This window comes from Cricetulus griseus, chromosome X, assembly GCF_003668045.3.
Source record: "Cricetulus griseus strain 17A/GY chromosome X, alternate assembly CriGri-PICRH-1.0, whole genome shotgun sequence".
NCBI lineage: Eukaryota > Metazoa > Chordata > Mammalia > Rodentia > Cricetidae > Cricetulus > Cricetulus griseus.
This window is the reverse complement of record NC_048604.1, coordinates 88964325-88976683: the sequence shown is the minus strand read 5'-3', so window position 1 is coordinate 88976683 and position 12359 is coordinate 88964325.

The following is a 12359-nucleotide window of genomic DNA, read 5'->3' as shown; positions in this document are numbered from 1 at the left end:
GGCTGTGAAGGAGAGGTCTGTGCTGTTGGGATGTCCAGAGGAGGCCTGAGCCTTCAGGAGGTTCAGAGGAGGCCATAACCATTGGGAATTGTGAGCTATAGCTTGGAAAGAACACACCAGTGGTATGGCAGGAACAGAAGAAACCATTGGCTCCCACCAGTGGCTTCCAGAAACTGTCATGAGATGTTCTTCTGGGAAAGAGCACTTATGTTCCAGCCAACATCCACTGATACTACTAGGTAAGAGATACCCTGCTGCTGCATTGACTACCAGAACCCCAGCTCCACATTTACTTAGAAGAGCCATCACCAGAACCATGTCTCTGCCTCCACCTGGAGAACTAATCATCAGAAAAGTGGCAATTCCTGCACCTCCAGGAGCAAACATCTGATCCTTGGATGTGCTTCCATCTGGAGCAACAATCACCAGAGCCACAGCTCCCAACTATAACTACACTAATTGGGGGGAAGAGGGATTCCCTGAAGCAGAAGCTTCATATATATCAATTGGAAGAAGATAATGGTAGACAACAAGGTAAGAGTACAGTCAACAATATAAAGAGCAATACATCACCACGAGAAACTAGTGGTGCTACATCAGCGAGAACTGTACAGCCCGACACAGATGAAGCAAAGGAAATGACGTTAAAAATAACTTTATGAAGATATTTAAGCTCTTAAAGAGGAAATGAAAAATTCCCTTGAAGAGATGGAGGAAAAAAACCCCAAATGGAAGAAATCAATAAATACTTAAAAGAACACCAAGGAAACCAATGAAAAAACAATTAAACAATGAAGAAAACATAATCCAAGGGAATTCTGAAAGTGGAAAAATTGAGTAAACGACCAGAAACCACAAATGAAAGCATAAACAATAGAACAAGGGATGGAAGACAGCATCTCAGGTGCTGAAGGTATGATATAGGAAATGGATGCATCAGTCAAAGAAAATGTTAATTTCAACAAATTCTTAACATAAAATATAAGGAAATCTGGAAAACTGTGAAAAGACCAAACCTAGGAATATTAGGGATAGAAGAAGGAGGAGGAATCCAATTCAAAGGCACAGCAAATATATTCAACAAAATCATAGAAGGAAAATTTCCAACCTAAAGAAGGAAAGGCCTATGAAGATATAAGAAGGCTACAGACCACCCAATGGACTGGAACCCTCAAAAATCTCCCTTTCCACATAATAATCAAAACACAATTATGCAAAATAAAGAAAAATATTAAGTGCTGTACAAGAAAAGGGCCAAATAACATAAAAATCAGACCCATCAGAAGAATACCTAACTTCTCATTAGAAACCCTGATAGCCAGAAGGTTCTGGACAGGCGTTATGCAGACAATAAGAGATCAGAAATGGCAGCCAACACTAATATACCCACCAAAACTCTCAATCACCATAGGAGACAACAAGATAGTCCATGACAAAAAACATATTTAAACAATACCTATCCGTAAACCCAGCCCTACAGAAAGCACTGAAAGGAAACTCCAACTGAAAGAAATCAACGACATTCACTAAAACAAGGAAATAAATGGTCTCATAGGTACAAAGCAAGAAAAAGGGAAGCCAATACACTGTGCCACCACCACCAACTAAAACAAAAATAACAGGAACTAGCAATCACTGGTCATTAATATCTGTTAATATAAATGGAATAATTCACCTATGAAAAGACACAGGGTAATAGACTGGATAAGAAAACAGAATGCATACAAAAACCACACCTCAACCTTAAAGACAGACATTACCTCAGAGTAAAGGGATAGGGAAGAATTTTCCATCAAATGGTCCTAAGAAACAATCTGGTATACTAATATCTAACAAAATACAATTCAAATCAAAATCAATCAAAAGAGAAAGAGAAGGTCATTTCATATTCATCACAGGTAAAATCCTTCAAGACGAAGTGTCAATTCTGAACAACTTTGTCCCAAATACAAAACTACCATATTCATAAAAGCAGTATTACTAAAGCTTAAAGCATACAACAAGCCCCACCCACACTAATTGTGGGAGAGTTCAACAACCCACTCTTACCACTGGAGAGGTCTGCTACACAGAAACTTAATAAAGAAATAAGGGAAATAACAGATGTTATGACTTAAATGAACTTAACAGATATCTTTAGAACACTGTTCCCAAAGGCAAGAGAATATACCTTTTTCTCAGAACCTCATAAAAACTTCTTAAAAATTGTTCACATACTTGGCAAAATACAAGCCTCAGCAGATACAAAAAATTGGAATAACACTATGTATCTTATCAGATCACCACTGCTCAAGTTAGAATTCAACAGCAACACTAATTTCAGAAAGCCCACAAACATATGGAAATTGAATAATGCTTAACTGAATCACCACTGGGTGAAGGAAGAAATAAAGAAGGAAATCAAAGGCTACCTAAAATGAAGTGAAAATGACCTCTTAACAACTCAAACAGATGGGACACAATGAAAGCAGTGTTAAGAGGAAAGTTCATAGCACTAAATGCCAACATAAAGAAGCTGGATAAAGCCCACACTAAGAAATTAACAGAACAACCAAAAACTTTAGAGCAAAAAGAAGCAACCTCTTCCAGGAGGAGGAGTAGGTGGCTGGAAATAATCAAATTGAGGGCTGAATTCTATAAAATAGAAACAAAGAAAATGATACAAAAAGTCAACGAGACAGTGTTTGTTCTTCGAGAAAATCAACAAGATAAACAAATATTTATCCAAACTACCAAAAAGACAGAAAGAAAATACCTAAATTTGCAAAATCAAAAATGAAAACGGGGATGTAACAACAGATACTGAGGAAATTCATGAATCATCAGGTCATAATTCAAAAACCTGTATCCCACAAAATTGGAAAATTTGAAGGAGATGCAAAATTTTCTGGGTAAGTACCACATACCAAAATTAAATCAAGACCAGATAAACAACTTAAATAGACCCATAACTGCAAAAGAAACAGAAACAGTCATCAAGACTCCCAATCAAAAAGAGCCTAGGACAAGAGTGTTTTAGCACAGAATTCTAATAGAATTTCAAAAAAGGAAATAATATCAAAACTCCTCAAATTTTTCCACACATTACAGACATAAGGAACATTGCCAGACTACTTTGTAAGGCTACAGTAACCCAGATACACAAACCAAACAAAGATGCAACAAAGAAATAACTACACAACATGAACACTGATCCAAAAATCCTCAATAAAATACTGGTAAACTGAATCCAAGAGCACATAACATAATCATACTCCTTGACCAAGTAGGTTTCATCACAGAGATTCAGGATTGGTTCAGCATATGGACAACTGTCAATGTAATCCACCATATAAACAAACTGAATGAAAAAAAAAACACAAGATCATCTAATTATATGCTGCAAAGTCTTCACCAAAATCCAACATCCCTTCATGATAAACATCTTGGAGAGATCAGGGATAAAAGGAACATAGCTAAACATAATACAGAGAATATACAGTAAGCCAACAGCAAACATCATACTAAATGGAGAGAAATTCAAGGCAATCCCAATAAAAGGAACAAGACAAGGCTCTCCACTCTCTCCATATCTTTTTCAATATATTACTTGAAGTGCTTAAAGTTAGAGCAATAAGACAACAGAAGGAGATCAACGGGATATAAATTAGAATGGAAGTAGTCAGTCTTTCAGTATTTGCTGATGATGTGACTGTTCACTTAAGTTCCCCCAAAACTTTTACCAGAGAACTTCTGCACCTGATAAGCTCCTTCAGTAATGTATCAGAATACAAGATTAACACCAAAAAATTAGTAGCCCTACAAAAGGGATGAGAAAAGATAAGAGAAACTTCACCCTTTACCATATCTACAACCAGCAAAAAAATATGTTGGGATAACTGTCACCAGACAAGTGAACTACCTGTATGACAACAACTTTAATTCTTCTAAGAATTATTGAAGAAGAAATCAGAAAATGGTAAGATCTCATGTGCTCATAGACAGGTAGGATTAACATAGTAAAAATAGTAATTGTAACAAGCGAAACCTACAAATTCAATGCATTATCCAACAAAATCCCAGTGCAATTTTTCACAGACCTCAAAAAAACCCCTCAACACTATATTTCATATGGAAAAACAGAAAACGCAGGTTAGCCAAAACAACCCTGTACAATAAAGGAACATCTGAAGGCATCACCACCCCTGACTTCAAGCTCTATTACAGAGACATAATAATTAGAATAACTTGGTTTTAGCATAAAAACAGACAGGTTGACCATTGAAAACGAATGGAAGATCCTGATATTAACCTATACACCTATGAACACCTGACTTTTGACCAAGAAGCTAAAAAAAATGGAAAAAAGAAAGTATCTTCAACAAATAGTGCTTTTATAACTAGATGTTGACATGAAGAATGCAAATAGGTCCAGGTCTTTTGTCATGCACAAAACTGAAGATCAAGTGTTTCAAAGACTTCAATATAAATCTATCCACATTGAACAGCATAGAAGAGAAATTTGGAAGTACCCTTGAATGCATTGGTACAGGATACCAGTTCCTAAATATAACACCAATAGCAAGGCAATAATAGCAACAATGAATAAATGGGATCTCCTGAAACAGGGAAGCTTCTGTAAAGCAAAGGACAAGACAAAACACAGCCTATAGAACGGGAAAAGATCTTCACCAACCCCACAATTGACAGACAGCTATTCTCCAAAATATACAAGAACACAAGAAACTAGACACCAAATGACCAAATAATCTAAGTAAAATATGGGATACAGATCTAAGCAGAGAATTCTAACCAGAAGAATCTCTAATGGCAAAAAAGACACTTAGGAAATGTTCATGATCCTTAGTCATCAAGGAAATGCAAATCAAAAGAACCTGCTTACTCCAATCAGTATGTTGAAGATGAAAACCATTCATGACAGCTTATGCTGGAGAGGATCTGGGTAATGGGGAACACTCCTCTCTTGCTGGTGGAATGTAAATTTGTACAGTCACTGTGGAAATTGGTGTGGCAATATCTCAGGAAATTAGGAATCAATCTAACTTAACCCCCTGCAAACCACTTTTAGGCATAGACTCAAAAAATGAAAACTCACTGCACAAGGACTCTTGCTCAACTATGTTCATAGCAGCATTATTTGTAATAGCCAGAACTTTGTAACAACTTAGATGCCCCTCATCTGAAGAATGGAGAAAGAAAATATGGTATATTCACACAGTAGAGTACTACTCAGTAGTGAGAAACAATGACATCTTTATATTTGCAGGCAAATGGACAGAACTAGAAAAATCCATCCTGAGTGATGTAACCCATATCCAGAAAGACAAATATAGTATGTACTCATTTATAAGTAAATACCAGACATAAAACAAAGGATAACCAGACTACAATCCACAACCAGAAAAAAAGTTAAATCCCTCTTCCATAAAGAGATGGAAGCAGATTTGGATATGTCTATCTAACCATTGGGCCAACTTTCTGGAGTACATTCAAAGTGAGGAAGAAGCAATAATATGAAGAAAGGAGTTAAGACCATGATAGGGAAACCCACCGAATCAGCTGACCTGAGCTAGTATGAGATCACTGACTCTGCAAATCAACTGGGGAAATCGTATAGGACTGAACTAGAACCACTGAATACAGGTGACAATCATGTGGCATGGGCAGTATACAAGGCCACTGGCAGTGGGACCAAGTTCAAAATACATTGCATAAACTGACTTTGTGGAGCCCATTCTCTATGGAGAAACACTTTGCTCAGCCTAGACCTGGCAAAGTTGCCTTAGTCTTGTCTCACCAATGTGTTGGGACAGACTTACTTGAAATCCTAAGGGATGACTTACCCTCTCTGAGAAATGGATGGGAGGTGGGACAGAGGAAGGCGGGGAGTGCTTGACGAGAGTAGAGAGGAACGGTATTGAAATGCCAAAAGTAAAATACAAATATGAAATAAAAGGAATCTGTTGAAGTGTTAGTGGAAATGATCACATTAGACTTTAAAAATTTGAATAGAGGAAAAATGCAAATTTTTAGGGACAATATGAATTAAGTTAATGCCTTAAAGCTGCCCTCTTATGACAGTAGTAAGCCTGAGAATCAAGCCAAGAATTATATCCCTACAGTTGAGAACAAGTAGTGAATGTTTCTTTCCTTTACCTTGAAAAGGTCAAGAACCATAAAAATACATCCATCAAATATTAATCCAATTGTAACTTGGCATTTGAAACTCTCATTATCAGCCAGTCAAAGATTATGAAAGACAAAAACAAAATTATGTTACATAATCAAATATTGAAATTAATCAACCTTCCACTAATAGTTCTGAAAGTTTTGAGAAACACCAATGTCAAGTGTTTCATATCCATAGGAAATGTTCTGTGGGCAGGGTGGAGAGATGTCATTGACTCTATGTGAGTCCTGAGCCATTTCCATGAATCTGAAAGCATAGAATATACCTATATTGCATACTTTATTCAGAATTATTTTCTTATTTGATAAATTGGTGGTCTGTTATATATATCCCCAATAACATATATTGATTAAATAAAATTGTTCTTTTCCAGTTTAAAACACAGATACACATGCACATGCTCGCACATGTGCCCCCCCCCCACACACACATGCACATAGAGACAGCATTATTCTTATTCTGTTTACTCTTACCTCACACTTCGTAGATCATTAAAAATGTCCTTTGGGCAGGGTTAAGAGATTTCATGGATTCTGCGTGAGTCAAAGCAGAGAATGACTCTATGTTGCATAGTTGATTCAGGACTTTACCATTATTTTTTTATTTGTTAAAATAGGTGGTCTGTCTTCATAGCTCCAGTAGCATGTATTGATTAAATAAAATTGGCCTTTGACAGTTTCAAACACAGACACACACACAGACACACACACACACACACACACACACACACACACACACACACACACACACACTCTTAATATTCTGTTTACTCTTATCTCACACGTCTTAGATCATTATGCCAAGATCTTGAAAACTGCCCCAACCAGGTGGTCCACTTTAGAGATCCATATTTTTCCAATTTAAAAACTTTTCATGTCTTGTCTTAAATTTATCCTGTTCTTGTGACTGTAGATAGCTTTTTAATCAGTGGGACACTGTGGGCTCAGCAGTGGGTACCATAGTGAAGGCAATGTCTCTCGCTGCAGAAAAATGTTTCAATGACTCACAGTTCAGAACGGAAGGCTACAATCACAGAAGTGAGTAACTCATCCAGAACTCCCAATATATGGACAAAGTGTAGTACAGATTCAGTGCAGGCAAACAGATAAGATGTGAATTAAGATGAGAAGTTACAAGTAGGAATTCACAAAAGAAAAAAATGGCACTTAAAGTTAAAGACATAAAAACAGAGTGAGGAGGAAGCTCAGGGAATGAGAAGAAATCTTTGCCAGGTCTACTGCTGACAGGATTAATATCCAGAATATATAAAGGGCTCAAACACAGAGTCAAAAAAAAAGAGTACTACATTCAAAGTGGACATTGTACCTGAAGAGAATATGCTTTAAAATGAGAGCAAGAGAGAAAAAACTGATCACAAACATCTCATAAAAATGTCTGTGTGCACTAGTCATTTGTGAAATGCAAATCAAAGCAGTGCTTTGATTTCTTATTACCCCAAGCAGAGGAGCAAAGACCAAAAAGTCAACAAACAGGAAAAGTGTGAGGCAGTGAAGGGAAAAGACAATACTCTTTCACTCTTGGTCAGTTTGCTAAATTGTAAAACTCTGCAACCAAGGTTGAATAATTCTCAATCAGCTAACAGTAAACCTAACATAAGAAACAACTATATCACTGCTTAATGCATGCCCAAAGGAATTGCCTTCCTATTCCAAGGCCACGTTCTAAGTGAGGTATACTGTTGCTCAATCCCCAATATCTACAAATGAAACCACTTTATTAATCTTCAACTGAGCAATGGACAATGAAAGTGTGTTCAATATGTACCAAGGAATACAACTCAGCTGAATAAAATCAGAATCTTGAACATTGCAGGTAAATGAAATGAAGCAAGGACGATCATACTGAGTGAGGTAACTGAGGCCAAGACCCCCAAAACATCACATTTTCTTTCTCATCTGGAGTTCCTAGCTCCAATGCACAGATCTGAGTGGACAATATTGAGTATACAAAGACATCAGCAAAGTGTAAAGACATCAGGAAAGTGTGGGTCAGGCTGCAGGAGTGGGAAGTTAATGCAGGATAAAGCTTGCATAACTAATGAAACAAATAATGGGTCCAAGTTTCTGAGGCAATAATGTAATACAATAGGGGAACTGGGAGGAGTGAAATAAGAACAAAGACATTTGGCACAACCTCAAGGAGTCATATTATATTCTTTTTAAATGTTATATTTACCTAAATAGTACCCATACATGACTGTTGGCATGTACATATACATGTGAATAGACATTGATATAAAAGAAGCTAACTTACTTGGACTGATAATATATCAACAAGAACTAACAAATAGGTAGTATCAGGACTGATAAAATTCCTTTGGAATGATTTGTCATGTTGTCAATGTGATGCCCAAAACCACATAATTCTCTATTCTGAGCTTGGTTGCATCTCAGAGTTTGAAGGTGGGCCCCTATAGCTAGAGTTACTGTATAATGAGGACACTGGGCTCAGAAAATTCCAACAGAATTTGTGATTCTACGTTTGTTTCCTGTGACTTCATTTCCCTGGTTCCAGAAATACTATTTAGGATGCCAAAAGAGGGAAACAGCCCTAACCAGATGGAAGAACCGTGAACAATGGCAATTAGCATCCTGGCAAGATGATCTAAAAGGTAGAGGTGACACTCATGTGTTGGTGGCAACCAACAGTTGTCTGATAGGACTCAAGGACCATTCCACAGAAGGCAAATCATTCCTGGTACTGGAAACATTGTCAGCTCCCTAGGGTTAGTGAATTCTTGGTTTTTAAGAAAGCATGTAGTACTGCAAGTTTGCTAGCCTGTCACAGTTCCTTCCTATATTCTGCATCTTACCTTTAAAACCACAGATGAAGGTACGTAGAACCTCTTCATGAAGTAATAGCTTCTATTTATAGCAAATGTAAACCACCATAGAAATCTACTACTGGACACAAGGTAGAAAACAAGTGATCATGGGAGCCAGGTCCCAATGGTAAATGAATATCACAGCTCCTGTATCAAGAGAGAGCAGACATCTCTGAAAATGGACTGGAAAGAAATTAAAGCCAGAATGCAGGAACTATGCTGTGAAACTTTCTCTCCTATAAATGGTTGAAATAAAAATGTGGAAAATACAATATCAATGAATATGTTATCATGTAGGGGAAAAATTATATTGAATATCACCTCTAGAGTATGGCCACAGAAATGTATGACTGTAGGGAGAGGAATTAACTCCATTCACAAAGGATTTGCACTGTCATTGGTTGTGAAATACAGAATAATAAGCCCTGAAACAATATGTAATCAAAGACAAAATGGTACTCATCAGGGTATGTGTGTGGGTACATCTGCATAATCAATGTAAATCTATAAAGTTGAGTTGATGGGTATATATAAGATGTTTGGGCAATGGTATGTTGGAGCAGCTGGAGGGAGGAAAAGAAGAGAAATTATGTAATTGATGACAACTGAAAGCAATAAATGTATGAAAACAGCACTTGATATGCAAAGAGCACAATTAAACATTTGGCATTTGAGTTGGGATTTTCTTTCTAACACAACAGAACACAGAATTTCATACCCTTAACTGTCAGGACTGTGTGTTACTTGACTATCATTCATTTGAATTGTCTCAATATGAACTATTTATTTTTCTCTTTGTTGAGGACTATTTATTTTTATTTTTCATTACATGTCTTGAATATCATTTAAGATATTTCCATACATACATAATTTCATTTGAGTAACTCTCAACAGCCTCCTTCCTCAAAGCTATGGGTCATGAATCTAGTAATAACCAAATTGATTTTGTGTAAAGAAAAATATACAGATGAGAAGAAACAGCAGAAAGTATGGAGAAGTACATTATTTCCAGTGTGGCATGTGTGAAGCTAAGAACAAAACATTTAAAATAAAGGACAAATAACTTCAAGTGTATAAAGTTGTACTTGCCATGAAAGGTATTGCCTGGGGTTTCCTCTTCTAGCCAAGTCTTAGTATAATATCTGGCATTATAGTGAGAGAAGGCTATCTGAATACAATATGTCTATAGATAAGTGTATCTTGTGTAAATATCCTGGGAGTTTTTACTCTGTGTCCATGGGATTCATAGTTATTGCTACTCTTGTTTTAATCCTGAATACCACATCAAAATAGGTCCTTAAGGCTCCTCACTCGAGGGATTAACATAAAATAAAACTCAAGGGACTTTTAAAGAAATGCAAATAATTGACCTTATACTATTCTAAAGAAGCAGATAGAAGATTATATTTATAAGAGACATTAATTTATAATTGTGAAATATTTAATTTTAAGATCTAATATTATAATCACATCATGTACTCCATGACTTTCCCTGTCTCTATTCAGGACTTCCTTATTAATTGTTGTCACATTCAAAATTGTGAAAATTTGATGAAGTAGTATGAGTGTTTTGTGAGAATAGATAGAAACAAGGGGATTGGAATGAGTGTTTAGTGTTCAATAATGCCTTTCAGAAAACCAATTCCTTAAGTTAGCTTGGGCATATGTTCATACTCAATAAGGACGCAGGGAATTTCCTGGCACATAAATGCCCGAGAGAAGATCAAGCAAAGGAACAAGGAAATATTAGAAACTTTCCTGATTTGACCTCAACCTGAACAGATGAGGCAAATTGCCTAGGAATTAACTGGAATCCAAAGCTTCAGGGTCATGTTGAGGCTGGGGACTCTGAAATGATTTGTCACTCAACTGAAAATAAAGAATATACTTTTCAGATTGTCATGGTTGATACACTTTGCACTTTAAACTTCAGTAGGTTTTTTAAAAAATTTAAATTAGGAACAATTTCTTTTATATGCCGATCTCAGTTCTCTCTCCCTCTCCTCCTCCTCTGACCCCACCAACCCCCTATTCCAACCCCAGGGAGGGTGAGGCCTTCCATGGGGAGCTTCAAAGTGTAAACCAGTATGTTTTAAAACGTGTTTGTGTCTTTTTTTTTTTTTTTAAAAAAAACACAATGGCGTCACAAAATAGATTTTAATTTGGGAACTTAGAAATACACCATATAATTGAAAATATAAATGAGACAGTTGTCAATGAATATCTAGGAGGATCTTGATATTCACATAAGACAATTCTTAATAAGTATAAACATATTTTGGAGGCAAATGAATAAATGCAATAAAAAGTTTCAGAGTCATTTTCCCAAAAACATTACCAGTATGGTCAGTTGAAAAATGGATCCATAGCTGGGTGGTGGTGGCACATGCCTTTAAAGAGAGAGAGAGAGAGAGAGAGAGAGAGAGAGAGAGAGAGAGAGAGAGAGAGTCATAGAAGGACAGAGGTGATCTTTTAAAAATTTAGATACTTGGGACTTTGAGATATGCTGAAAATAGTTAATAGAACGTTTATATTCTAAGATGATATTTGAATACATTTATGTATAACAAACATGTATTGAGAATGTATGACAAAATCCCTAATATCATTAATAAAAATGAACACTGCTAATATCAATGTGCAATTATCTGAACAGTGGACTATAGAAAATAACGAAATGGAGCAATCATGTTCAAGTCACGTTATTCCTTCTGAAAATATACAACAAAACTCCCACTGGAAATTATATCATATAAATTACAATGTATCTGTGCTCAGCGCCTGAGTATTGGCAAAATGTTGGAGGCAAATAAGTCAGTCAGGTGAGTGCCTCCTTTCATTTTGATCCTGCACATCAAGCCAAGAAATACAGCAGCTGAGTTCTTGCAAAACAGAAGTCAGTTAATCATCCACGTGTTTTGAAAGGTCAGAAACCAGAAATATATTATCAATCTGTAACTGGATTATAAAGGGGATAGTCCACTCATTCTTACTGACTGATCACAGAAAACAAAAACATGTGAAGAAATGATGAGAACTGGTGTCCCTTCCACTGTTATTTTTCTATTTCTAGAGTGTTGAGAACACACATTGTATGAGTGTCACTAAACAGAAGATTGCATCTTGGGACAGGGTGGAAGGATTTCATGGAAGAAAGACTATCTGTGGCTCATGGGTCCAGGTCTGTGAACCTGAATCACAGACTGTCTAAGTACTTCAAATTCCATTCTGTACTCCCCAAGTATTTCTTTTTCATTTTTCAAAAAGTTGGTTTGTTGTCGATATCTCCAGTAATGTGCTTTAAAAAATGTTTGATGGCTATGT